The 13,722-nt window shown below is 36.5% G+C and overlaps 1 long non-coding RNA gene across 1 annotated transcript; it reads left to right on the forward strand.

The window, feature by feature from the left end:
• Positions 1 to 1,818: 1,818 nt before the first annotated feature.
• LOC129452975 (uncharacterized) lies at positions 1,819 to 2,429 on the forward strand. Its single transcript, XR_012368541.1, has 3 exons — positions 1,819 to 1,965; positions 2,054 to 2,161; positions 2,258 to 2,429. It is a non-coding gene; the product is annotated as an uncharacterized lncRNA (long non-coding RNA).
• The last annotated feature ends 11,293 nt before the right edge of the window (positions 2,430 to 13,722 follow it).

A 13,722-nucleotide genomic window follows, 5' to 3' on the forward strand; every position in this document is an offset into this window, starting at 1 on the left:
GTCAGTGATGGAGGGAGAGTCTGTTACTTTTAACACTGATATTATTAAAATAAAGAGAGATGATCTGATAGAGTGGTGGTTTAATGAAACTCGTATAGCTAGAATCAATATAGAGGCCAACTCCACAACAATATATGATGATGTTCTTGATGGGAGATTCATAGACAGACTGCAGGTGAATAATCAGACTGGAGATCTCACCATCACAAACATCACAACTCAACACACTGGACTTTATAATATAACCATCGATAGTGCTAAAGAGATCTCATACAGATTTAATGTTACTGTCTATGGTAAGTAAAGTATTTTTTGTGACATATGAACCAAAATATCTTAGCAGTGAAAACTAATTTTATGATTGGGATTGAATATAAATACTTTTATGCACCTCATTTCTTTTAGACTGTTTTTTAAATATCTTTCTCAACCTTAAAACAATCCTTAAAGTTTAATTCCATTTTATTTATGAATTCATATAACTGAAGACATTAAACATTGTCAATAGATCAGACCTCTTAACTAATATTGATAATATTTGCTTTGATTCTTATTTCTGTTTATTTTTGCATGTTATTCAGCTCATCTGCCCATTCCTGTCATCACCGGTAACTTATCTCAATGTTCTTCATCATCATCAATCTCAAACTGTTCATTATTGTGTTCAGTGTTGAATGTGAGAGATGCGAGTCTGTCCTGGTATAAAGGAAACAGTTTATTGTCCATCATCAGTGTGTCTGATCTCAACATCAGACTCTCTCTACCTCTGGAGGTTGAATATCAGGATACAAACACATACAGATGTGTACTCAACAATACCATCACAAACCAAACTCAACATCTCAACATCACTCAACTCTGTCAGACGTGTTCAGATACGACTGCAGTTCTGCTTAGAAATTACTTGAGTTTATCTTTAATAATGTGTATGGTTAAAGACGTCTTGTTGAAATATACTCTTATGTTTGGTGTTGTTTTCCTTAGACTGTGTTTGCTGTTGTCATGATTCTGAAGTTGTGATCCGATGGGTTTTCTCTGCTCTGGTGGGCGTGGCTGCGGTTGCCATTTTGGTTTATGATGTCAGATCGAGTTGAACAGAAGAAAAGATCATCAGACTACATTTGGTGTTGTTTTATTAGTAATGAAACATATATCATACATAATTATATAAGCACTCTTTTCTGCATCTTTAATTGTTTTTCCTCTGTCAATAAATCTTTGAATATTACTATAATTTTAAAATTGCTGATTTGATGTGTTAGTATTGTGTTATAACAGAAAATGCATTTAAAATAAACATGTGTTTAATAAAGCCGCTTTAAAATAAAATGAGAAATCAATTTTATAATTCACACATAAAAATGCAAATAAATAAATACGTTTAAGTTCAATATCCAGCTGTATGTGCATGGTCCTGCCAGACTCTTAACTCATAAAATATGAGCATGTATTTGGTGATAGCATCACTCGAGTGACTCCATCAGACCCCTGAATTGTTGAAGAAAATGTTTCTCATGTGTGTTTATCTCTGTTTGTGCTTTTGTGGTCTGACTGGTAAGTTATAAACATGTTTTATTATTTAAAGTATTTCAATTTTAAAAGCAGTATTCATTTTAATTTCCTAAGTTTCCAATTGTTTAAGATCTTTCATCTGTGACAAATTGTTTGTGTGTTTCAGGTTTGTTTGGTGTTAATGGAGATGAAGTGAAGTCAGTGTCAGTGATGGAGGGAGATTCTCTTACTCTACACACTGATATTACTGAAATACAGACAGATGATCTGATACACTGGAGGTTTGGTCCTCACAAGATTCTTACAGCTCAAATCAATACAGCGGCTAAGATCTCAATTTATGATTATATTCTTGATGGGAGATTCAGAGACAGACTGGAGATTACATCATCACAAACCAAACCCAACATCTCAACATCACTCATCTCTGTCAGACGTGTTCATGTATAACAGGTGTGATTATTAGTGCTTGTTCATTGAGCTGATATCAGATCACTCCACCAGATTAATTTACAGTAAAGTTTGTTATTATTCATTACAGCTCTCACCTTCATTCTGATCTGTTGTGTTGTTGTTGGATGTCTGATGATTGTCGCTTCAGTTCTGATCTTCTGGATCTACAGAAAACACAGAAACACACAGAAACAGAGTAAATGTTAATAATCTAAAAATACTAAACAATACTTCTTGTTAACAGATCAAGATGAGAGTTTTGGTTTGTAATGTGTCTGTGTTGTTAAAACAGTTCTGACCGGTGAAGAGGAAATCACTTACGCAGAAACAACTTTCCATCAAAGACAAACACATAAACCAGTAAGATCAATCTTTATTGTACCAGAAAGTTAGTGATGAGGACTTACTACACTGTCACACGCTGGAGCATTACTGTTTATGTGGTCAAGTCAGCTGCAATTTAAATTCTGGTGAGCTTACTTTGTTGTTTACGATCATTTCTAGCTGCTTAGCGTTTGAAGATTTGTTATTTGATACTTCACCCATAGACATTGAGGACTAACCCATCAAACTAAATGAAACAAAAATAGCAACATATGAAATTGATCACTATTTGCCACAGTTTTATTTACTACATTAAGGGGTGGTGTTCTTGACTGAAAACAACTTGCTTTGTCATACCTTAAAATATATCAGTGCGTGTCTAAAGATAACTTTTTTGCATATTTAAAATGTTTATTTATTTGTTTCAGTTCAAACTGCTTTAAAACACATCAAACAACTAAAAAACAAAAAACAAATGTAAGCGCATGTGCTTTGTCTCAAGAAAACGTCTCTACTAACATGCATGACACTTAAAACTTGTATGATCATAAACACTTGTTTCGTGACACACCAACCATGATCATTGCACAGATGAGGTTGACCACACAAGAGTGAGATATGCTAACAACCAGCAGTCACGTTATATTTAACCTCTGAAGTCATAATAATATTAATAACATATTAGTGATGTCAGATTATTTACAACACTGTCTTTACATTTCAATGCATGCATAAGATTATTACTTTAAATATAGACTCATAATGATCTGATAACTTAACATTTGTTATTGTTATTAAATGTTTGTGTTTGTCTGTTGTGTACAGAGAACTCCAGAAGACGTTGAAGTTGTCTATTTAGAAGTCATGTTAAACTCAGTTTAAACATCAAACATACAGTTTAAACTGCTGAAAAACTTAACTGAGCATGGTGAAACATGGTGTGAAAAGAAATGTGGTTTTGTTCTGTTGTTGGAAATGAGATATGTGTTTGACTATTGGCAGTTTGTGGTGTGTAAACGGGGAGCTGAGTGTATATGTAAGAGGTGTTATAAGCATGTGCATGTTTGTGTGAATATTGTGTCTTTCTTTTGCTGTCTTTCACGCTACACAAAACAGCTTTACAATTAATTATTGAATTCATCAATGTAACGGTTGGCAAATAAAATATGTTTATAATCAAACAGTGTTATTACTGCGAGCTCTATAGTCTGTAAAAGTAAAATTATGAGATTTTTGACTCATGAAATGCTATATTGGTTGCTATCATTATTATTATTTATATCATGCTGTTCCTGTAGCTCAGTTGGTAAAGCGTTGCATTAACAATAGTAACCAAAAGTTCATGCTTCCCAGAAAACATTGTACATAGTGATACAATGCACATCTTTTAATGAATATAAATGTATTTCTCATGCAAACAATACTAACTTTAGTGGAGTTTTTACAGACTTAGCAAGAGACTTCTTTATTTCATGGCCTCACACCTCGTCGTCTCACATCTTAGTCACATGCGCCATCCTTCACCCTTTTTTAAAAGATCACATCCTGTTTTTGTCAATGTCAGGGACAAATACGAATGAATACTTTTGAAGATATGTTGTACTAAAAGCAAAGCTGCAATATTTCTGGCATCATGGTTGTTAATAGGGATACTCTGGGATTATCACACAAAGATCTGTCATCAGCATTGAACAAGGTGTTTTTAAACTGATCAGAACTATCTTTATTAAACCAGATCCTATATTTTACATGCAGTGTTGTACTGAAATTTTACTGAAATTTTAATGCCCGTCAAACTTTGACTCCCTGATTGGTTCATACACCGGGTGGCTGCTACCTGATTGATCGGTATCTGTATGGCCCACACTTAATCCTAATACCATATAAGTGAGTCCACCAACAGCAGATATGTTGATCTTCCTGAATAAAGACTTATGAACGTGAGGGTTCAATTGTGCTTTAGCTCTGCTTTGTAATGCTTATACATCCAGGGTGTGAGCTGTAACCTGTTAACATCAGGGTTTAAACATTTGCATTGCATCACGTTTGCATTGTGTGAAACTGAATTTAAAGGTTTGACGTCTGATCTAGCACCTACATACATACAGTGAGGAAAATAAGTATTTGAACACCCTGCTATTTTGCAAGTTCTCCCCTCAGAAATCATGGAGGGGTCTGATATCGTAGGTGCATGTCCACTGTGAGAGACATAATTAAAAAAAAAATCCAGAAATCAAAATGTATGATATTTTAACTATTTATTTGTACGATACAGCTGCAAATAAGTATTTGAACACCTGAGAAAATCAATGTTAATATTTGGTACAGTAGCCTTTGTTTGCTATTACAGAGGTCAAACGTTTCCTGTAGTTTTCATCAGGTTTGCACACACTGCAGGAGGGATTTTGGCCCACTCCTCCACACAGATCTTATCAGTCAGGTTTCTGGCCTGTCGCTGAGAAACATGGAGTTTGAGCTCCCTCCAAAGATTCTCTATTGGGTTTAGGTCTGGAGACTGGCTAGGCCACCCCAGAACCTTGATATGCTTCTTACAGAGCCACTCCTTTGTTATCCTGGCTGTGTTCTGCGGGTCATTGTCATGTTGGAAGACCCAACCTCGACCCATCTTCAATGCTCTAACTGAGGGAACGAGGTTGTTCCCCAAAATCTCGTAATACATGGCCCTGGTCATCCTCTCCTTAATACAGTGCAGTCGCCCTGTCCCATGTGCAGAAAAACACCCCCAAAGCATGACGCTACCACCCCCATGCTTCACAGTAGAGATGGTGTTCTTGGGATGGTACTCATCATTCTTCTTCCTCCAAACACGTTTAGTGGAATTATGACCAAAAAGTTCTATTTTGGTCTCATCTGACCACATGACTTTCTCCCATGACTCCTCTGGATCATCCAAATGGTCATTGGCAAACTTAAGACGGGCCTGGACATGTGCTGGTTTAAGCAGGGGAACCCTCCGTGCCATGCATGATTATAAACCATGACGTCTTAGTGTATTACCAACAGTAACCTTGGAAACGGTGGTCCCAGCTCTTTTCAGGTCATTGACCAGCTCTTCCCGTGTAGTTCTGGGCTGATTTCTCACCTTTCTTAGGATCATTGAGACCCCACGAGGTGAGATCTTGCATGGAGCCCCAGTCCGACGGAGATTAACAGTTATGTTTAACTTCTCACATTTTCTAATGATTGCTCCAACAGTGGACCTTTTTTCACCAAGCTGCTTGGCAATTTCCCCGTAGCCCTTTCCAGTCTTGTGGAGGTGTACAATTTTGACTCTAGTGTCTTTGGACAGCTCTTTGGTCTTGGCCATGTTAGTAGTTGGATTCTTACTGATTGTATGGGGCGGACAGGTGTCTTTATGCAGCTAACAGGTGCATCTAATTTAGGATAATAAATGTAGTGGAGGAGGACATTTTAAAGGCAGACTAACAGGTCTTTGAGGGTCAGAATTCTAGCTTTAAATACTTATTTGCAGCTGTATTATACAAATAAATGGTTAAAAAAACGGTAACACTTTAAAATAATGTTCATTAGTTAACATAAGTTAACTACATTAGTTAACATGAACTAATGATGAACTGCAATTATACAGCATTTATTAATCTTTATTAATGTTAATTTCAACAATTACTAATACTTTATTAAAATTTGGTTAACGTTAGTTAATGCACCGTGAACTAACATGAACAAACAATGAACAGCTTTATTTCTATTAACTAACATTAACAAAGATTAAAGGAACAGTATGTAGGATTGTGGCCAAAACTGTTATTGCAATCACAAAACTTGTGGCTAAAACTGGTACTGCAATCACACAACTGGTGGCCAATACACAAAATGACAACATAAACATCAGTTAAGGGCTGCAACTCCACTTTTTAAACGACAATATCCTGGCCAGACCACTGTTGTCAGTGATATAAGTATTTGAAATGAACATGATTTCTTAATGTCTACTGACATATCAGGGCCATTTTATGATTCATTTATATAAATTTCTTACATACTGTTCCTTTAATAAATACTGTAACAAATGTATTGCTCATGGTTTGTTCATGTTAGTTAATACATTAACTAATGTTAACTAATGAACATTATAACAAAGTGTTACCAAAAAACATATATTGTGATTTCTATTATAAATAAATAAAACAATTATTAGGAAAATACATAATTAATATACATATTATATATATATGTATGTATGTATGTATGTATGTATGTATACATACAATTTCATAGAATTGCGTCATTAGGAGCTACTTTCTGCATTAAGATTCTTTATGAATACGGGCCCTGATGTTTAAGACCTTTATTCTCAATCTCAGCTATGCTTTTGTGTTAATATAGACTAGAAGTTCTCCTGCTCTTTCCATCTCTCATTTCTCTAATGACCCCACGCCTTCTTGCGGTTCACAGTAGGAAAATTGACTTGGTGACATAAAAAGATTGATGTGTCATGCAATTAAATGGTAAAATTTAATTTTAAAGACATGAAACTCACTGAGTGGTCAGGGGTGTTCACTGATATGCTCACACAAAAATCGCTGCAAAAGATGCTTTCCAACAGGTTTTATCGTAGTTTTTGCCAAACCCGCGAAAAAAATCCGCGCCGGGAACCTTGTTTGTATTCTTGCAATTGGCAAAGGTGGATTATTGCCACCAACTGGGCTGGAGTGTCTATTATTCAAGCTCTCGGCGGAAGAATATATGGGTGTCAGTCGTTTGGAAAAATAGGTCCACAAGTTTACAACGAATGCTAAAACAGCTGTTGGAAAGCATCTTTTGCAGCGATTTTTGTGTGAGCATATCAGTGAACACCCGACCACTCGGTGAGTTTCACATCTTTGTAAACGAAAGTTTAATGCATTTTAGGAATGATTGTTACTGTGCACCTATACAGCCATTGTAGAGGTGTGAGGTGAAACAACAAACACCCGAAAATTCTCGGGCCAGCATCATATGTCCAAATTTCAGTCAAAACCGTTTTATTTCATCATAAACTATCTGAAAACAGGGCTTTAAGTGTAAAATACTGAACTTGTCCTTAAACATTGTCAGTTTATGGTCCCTTGTAACATAAATGACTCTCACGAATTTGAATTGATATTTACCTTAATTTCTCAAAATCAGCTTTCCACAGGATTCTTTTCCCCCCTTCTGTACTGTCCCTGTACTGTTTTTTCCCTTAGCTTTTAAATTTTTTTCTCTGTTTTTTACTTCACTGTATGTTGTATTTCATCTTTCTTTTATTGAATGCATTCTATACATTTTATTATAATTAGTTTTCTGTACATTGTATTTTATTTTCTCCGTAATTTTAAGCACTTTGGTTAGCCTTATTTTGGAAAGGTCCTATAAATTAACTGACCTTGACCCTTCATCCGTTTCCCCAGGATCTCCAAGAGGACGACACATCATCTCCTAATACTGGCGAGGTAGGGTTGGAACCCTAATCCAAAATGCGAAATCATCCTCCCTTCGAGAAGTCTGGTCAAGGGATCCCACTTCTGACACCAAATTGTTGTAAAAAAAAATCTGAGTGACAACAAACTTGTCTTTTTTATATTTTTTAAAGTGTAAAAGAGTCAAGATAATGAAGGTTAAGTATGTAATAAGAACTTGGTAGCAATAAACAGTGACTTTCTGTCTCAAAGCTCTCCTAGGATGTCTCAATATTAATGGGTAAAGCTCACTTCTCTATGCAGAACATTTAAGACGTCCTCTTTTGTAAACCCACGCACTTAAGATAACCGTTGACTGAATCTCTTGCACTTCTCTTGACCTAGGTATGCACTCACTGTTCTGCAAAAACAGGATGTCTGTTAGAAAGAAAAGAAGGAACTGTCTATCAAAGCCTCTCTTACAGTTAAACGACCATCAAAAACACTTAAAAACTCTTCTGAGTAAAAAAGCTAATAAACAGATACAAATACAAATGAAAACAACAAATTAAAATGTCCAGTGAACTCCACCTGAATGGCATCTGCCACCATCAAATCTAAACCTGTACAAAATCTTCTGAGCTGGTCTTCATCCATTTCCCTGATATACCTTTTCAGGTGATTGACAACTTCTGCCGGATTTTCTGACATTCCTGGAGGGAACTTCTAAAGCCCAGTCATCTTTTTCGGCGTAGACTTCAAATCTTTGTATAGTTTTCAATATTTTCTTGACTTTAAGAGATCTGGCACTCTGTGACCTCCTTCCAACAGTCAATAATGAACACTGGTTTCTGTATGAGCTCTTAATGAGCAATTCCATCAACTATCACATGTAGAGCGGAAGCAGTGACCTTCCTATTGCATTCATATGTATTTGTAATGTCCAATAGTAGTGATGAGAGAAACAAAGCTTTTCAAAGCTTCAAATCAATTGAACCAAGCACTCAAAACACATAAATGGCCCCACCTGCTGGTGAAAACATTGTAAAAGCAGCAAGATCTCAGTCCAAGCAATTTACACAATAATTACAAGATCTTTCTAAAAATATGTTTTTAGGAAAAATACATTTTTAGTTTTATTTAGGGCAAACAGATCATTAACACTTTAATGGCCCTAAAATTTATGCACGTTTGTCATTAAAGTCTATAAACTAAAAGTAGGCACAATGTTAGCATTATCAGTCTGAAGGATTAATGTTCTATTATCTAATAATAAAAATAAAAAATCTAACTCAAGTTCATCTTACCACATTAGACACTGGTTAATGGGTTAATTCAAGTATATATCGCTGCAGCCCGGAGACTGCAGGTGGGAGGACCTCATGCCGCAAATGGGAGGAGCTTATGCCGCAAGTAGGAGAGATTTCAGAAATGTGCAAGTAGGAGGAGTTTACGCTTCAAATGGGACGTTTCCAGGTATATATCGCTGCAGCCCGGAGACTGTAGGTGGGAGGACCTTATGCCGCAAGTGGGAGGAGCTTATGCCGCAAGTAGGAGGGATTTCAGAACGATTCAAATGGGACGGTGGTGAATCCTCTGGAAGACCTCCGTTTATACCCTTTTCGGTTAATTTGTGATCAAGTCCCCCTAATGGAATTTTGAAACTTCAAAACAGTAATGAAGAAATGAAATCCTTGTTTGCCAAAATCTGGCCATATGTCCCAAAACATGCATGTATTTTCAGTCTTTAAGGTACCCTGACAAAGACTTGTATGCTTTAATATTTTATATTTGTCTTCAACTTCTAAAATTCATTGATATAAACATTAAATATTTTCATTAGCCTACTTAATAAAAACATGTAATACTCAATTTAACCTCATTTACATCATGTTTTCTGTATTATTCTTTATTCTCTTTGTGAAAGGGCTAAGCAGAAAACCTGATGCTGTATTTTTAATGACATGCGGACCAAATACCGCCACCTATGTGTGATAACTCTCATACGTTTCACATAGAAACAGACATTTAGATTTAGATAAGCCTTCAGACAGGGGTTACATAATGATAACCAATATTATTTTATTAATGATCAAATTTTTAAATATAATGTTGGTCTGACAGTGAGACAGAAGAGACCTGTTTTCATTAGGCTACCCTTCACTATAATGTTCAAGTTTTAATAACATGTATGTACACAAGAGTAAGATTTCATTTGAAACATTTCTTGTAAAAGTTGATTAAATAAATACAAAACATATGGTATGTTACTTTACTCTCACTTACTGAAGCCTAAAGACAAAAACATTTCACTGATGGTGTGTAATGTTTGCATTGAAATGATATTTATGAATGCAAGTTGTGTTTCAAAAGATAAAAATGACTCTTCATTATGTTGGCTTGAGAAAGCCAACATACTGTTGTTGCACTTAAACTTTTTTTTTTTATTATTATTCTTTTTCTTCTGAGACTAAAATTTCTAACTCTAACTCCTCCTAGAGCTTTCAAGCTACAGCCACCAAACTTTGCACAGACCTTCAGTCTGATCTGACTTGAGTTGCTATATCTTTTCTAAGGGATCGGACTTACGGTTCTCCTAAACCGTCCGATCAAACATCCCAAAAAAGTCCCATAGACTTACATTCATAGAATGTTTAGGCTGAGTGTTTATTTTCAAATTCTAACTGTCAACTCACATTCATACAAATACATTACATCATCTCTCAACCTCTCTCAGTCTATCTCTGTCTCACAAAACTCACTCAATAGCACAGACAAACACAACTACACACATACACACACACAGACACACAACCACACAGACACACAACCACACACAACTACACACAGACACACAACTACACACAGACACACAATTACACACACAAACACAAAATTATATATAACATACTGTCACAAAAACATAGACATGCGCACACACACACAACCACACACAGACACACAACCACACACAAATACACATAGACACACAACTACACACAGACACACAATTACAAACACAAACTTATATATAACATACTGTCACAAAAACACAGACATGCACACACACACACACACACAACCGCACACAACTGCACACAACTACACACAACTACACACACACACACACACACACACACACACACACACACACACACACACAAATATACACACACAAACACAATATTACATTCTGCCCTAAATTCCCCAACTGCCCTAAATGCCCCAACTACCCAATTCTGCCCCAAATGCCCCAACTACCCTAAATGCCCCATCTGCCCCGTCTGCCCCAAACACCCAATTCTGCCCCAACTGCCCTAAATGCCCCATCTGCCCCAAATGCCCCGTCTGCCCCAACTACCCAATTCTGCCCCAAATTCCCCATTCTGCCCCAACTGCCCCATTCTGCCCCAACTGCCCTAAATGCCCCAACTGCCCTAAATGCCCCATCTGCCCTAAATGCCCCATCTGCCCTAAATGCCCTATCTGCCCTAAATGCCTCATCTGCCCCATTCTGCCCAAACTGCCCTAAATGCCCCAACTGCCCTAAATGCCCCAACTGCCCTAAATGCCTCAAATGCCCCAACTGCCTCATCTGCCCCATTCTGCCCCAACTGCCCTAAATGCCCCAACTGCTCTAAATGCCCCAACTGCCCTAAATGCCCCAACTGCCCTAAATGCCTCAAATGCCCTAACTGCCTCATCTGCCCCATTCTGCCCTAAATGCCCCAACTGCTCTAAATGCCCCAACTGCCCTAAATGCCCCATCTGCCCTAAATGCCCCATCTGCCCTAAATGCCCCATCTGCCCCAAGTGCCCCGTCTGGCACAATTATCCAATTCTGCCCCAAATGCCCCAAATACCCTAAATGCCCCATCTGCCCAATTCTGCCCCAACTGCCCAATTCTGCCCCAACTAACCCATCTGCCCCAACTAACTTAACTGCCCCAACTGCAGCTCCATCTATTACTCTCAGACTAGGCTTTCTCAAGCCAACATAAAGTTTGTTCACAAACTTTAACCTCATCTAGTTGTGTAATGTAATTGTGTGCTCATCAAACACACACATGTATAATAAAGTCCATACAACAGTCTGTTAGGTTTGACACAACATGTGATGATGTCACACAAGTTCAATGAAAACATCATAGAGAGAAAAATACACATATGTGTGAAACTGAAAGTATGAAGCACAAGACGAGTAAGAGAGAGCTCACAGAGACGTCTTCATCTCATTCACTGCAGACAACAACACAACAACTGATGAAGAAAATGTTTCTCATGTTTGTTTATCTCTCTTTGTGCTTCTGCTGTCTAACTGGTGAGTTATAAACATAGTTTATATCATTTAATAGCAGTTAATCCAGAATAATAATGATCTGTGAAGGGCCGTTCACATTATAACTATATAAAAATATAGTTTTAAAAATCGTTTTATATTAAAGAGAATAGCAGAGTTCACACCACAACTATAATGATAAAGATACAAAGAACAATCATTTTTTCTCCTCAGCTGATGAACGATAAACCACTGACAGACCATCAAATATATTTTCACTTCAAGTTCACGCGCATTTGAAATGACAGATAACACAGTGGACGAACTCATTGCTGAGGTCTATAACATGAAATTACCACAGGTATCCAACCGTTGAATTATTTAGAATAATGGTAATGCGGCACGATGCGAGGCACAGACCTTTGAAAGTTTAGGTGTGCATTTTACAGAAAAATAATTAACACCTGTGAAACATTTCTCAACCAATTAAAATAAATAATTCAACAGGACCGTGGTATAAATTTAGCTAAATAATGACATTCACCTTTTCTAATGTTAAGTATTGTGTGTAAGTTAATCAAATGAATGCATTAATCTAAAAAAAAAATTAAGCTGTAAATTTGTAAAATATAATTTGCTAAATTAAAAATGCAAATCTCATTGGTAATTGTTTAAAACTACTGCTAAGTTTCAAAGCTTTAAAAGACCAACTTTGGTGGCACTGTTACCTTACAGCAAGAAGGTCTCCAGTTCAAATCCTAGCTGGGTCGAGTGACCTTTCTGTGTGGAGTTTGTATGTTCATTCTGTGTCAGTGTGGATTTACTCCAGTTTCCTTCAACAGTCCAAAGCCATCAAGTGAACTGGACATCTCAAACTGCCCTTTAGCCATGAAATAGATAAATAAATAAATAAATATTAAAGGTAAATTGACTAGAGATATTTAATCTGTGTGAATGTGTTTGTGTGTGCAGGTGTGTTTGGTGATGAAGTGAAGTCAGTGATGGAGGGAGAGTCTGTTACTTTTAACACTGATATTATTAAAATAAAGAGAGATGATCTGATAGAGTGGTGGTTTAATGAAACTCGTATAGCTAGAATCAATATAGAGGCCAACTCCACAACAATATATGATGATGTTCTTGATGGGAGATTCATAGACAGACTGCAGGTGAATAATCAGACTGGAGATCTCACCATCACAAACATCACAACTCAACACACTGGACTTTATAATATAACCATCGATAGTGCTAAAGAGATCTCATACAGATTTAATGTTACTGTCTATGGTAAGTAAAGTATTTTTTGTGACATATGAACCAAAATATTTATCTTAGCAGTGTAAACTCATTTTATGATTGGGATTGAATATAAATACTTTTATGCACCTAATTTCTTTTAGACTGTTTTTTAAATTTCTTTCTGAACTTTAAAAAAATCCTTAAAGTTTAATTCCATTTTATTTATGAATTCATATAACTGAAGACATTAAACATTGTCAATAGATCAGACCTCTTGATTAATATTGATAATATATGCTTTGATTTTTATTTCTGTTTATTTTTGCATGTTATTCAGCTCATCTGCCCGTCCCTGTCATCACCATACAAAACTCTTCATCATCATCATCATCATCATCATCAAATTGTTCATTATTGTGTTCAGTGTTGAATGTGAGAGATGTGAGTCTGTCCTGGTATAAAGGAAACAGTTTATTGTCCAGCATCAGTGTGTCTGATCTCAACATCAGA

The sequence above is a fragment of the Misgurnus anguillicaudatus genome, unplaced genomic scaffold, assembly GCF_027580225.2.
Source record: "Misgurnus anguillicaudatus unplaced genomic scaffold, ASM2758022v2 HiC_scaffold_31, whole genome shotgun sequence".
Lineage (NCBI taxonomy): Eukaryota > Metazoa > Chordata > Actinopteri > Cypriniformes > Cobitidae > Misgurnus > Misgurnus anguillicaudatus.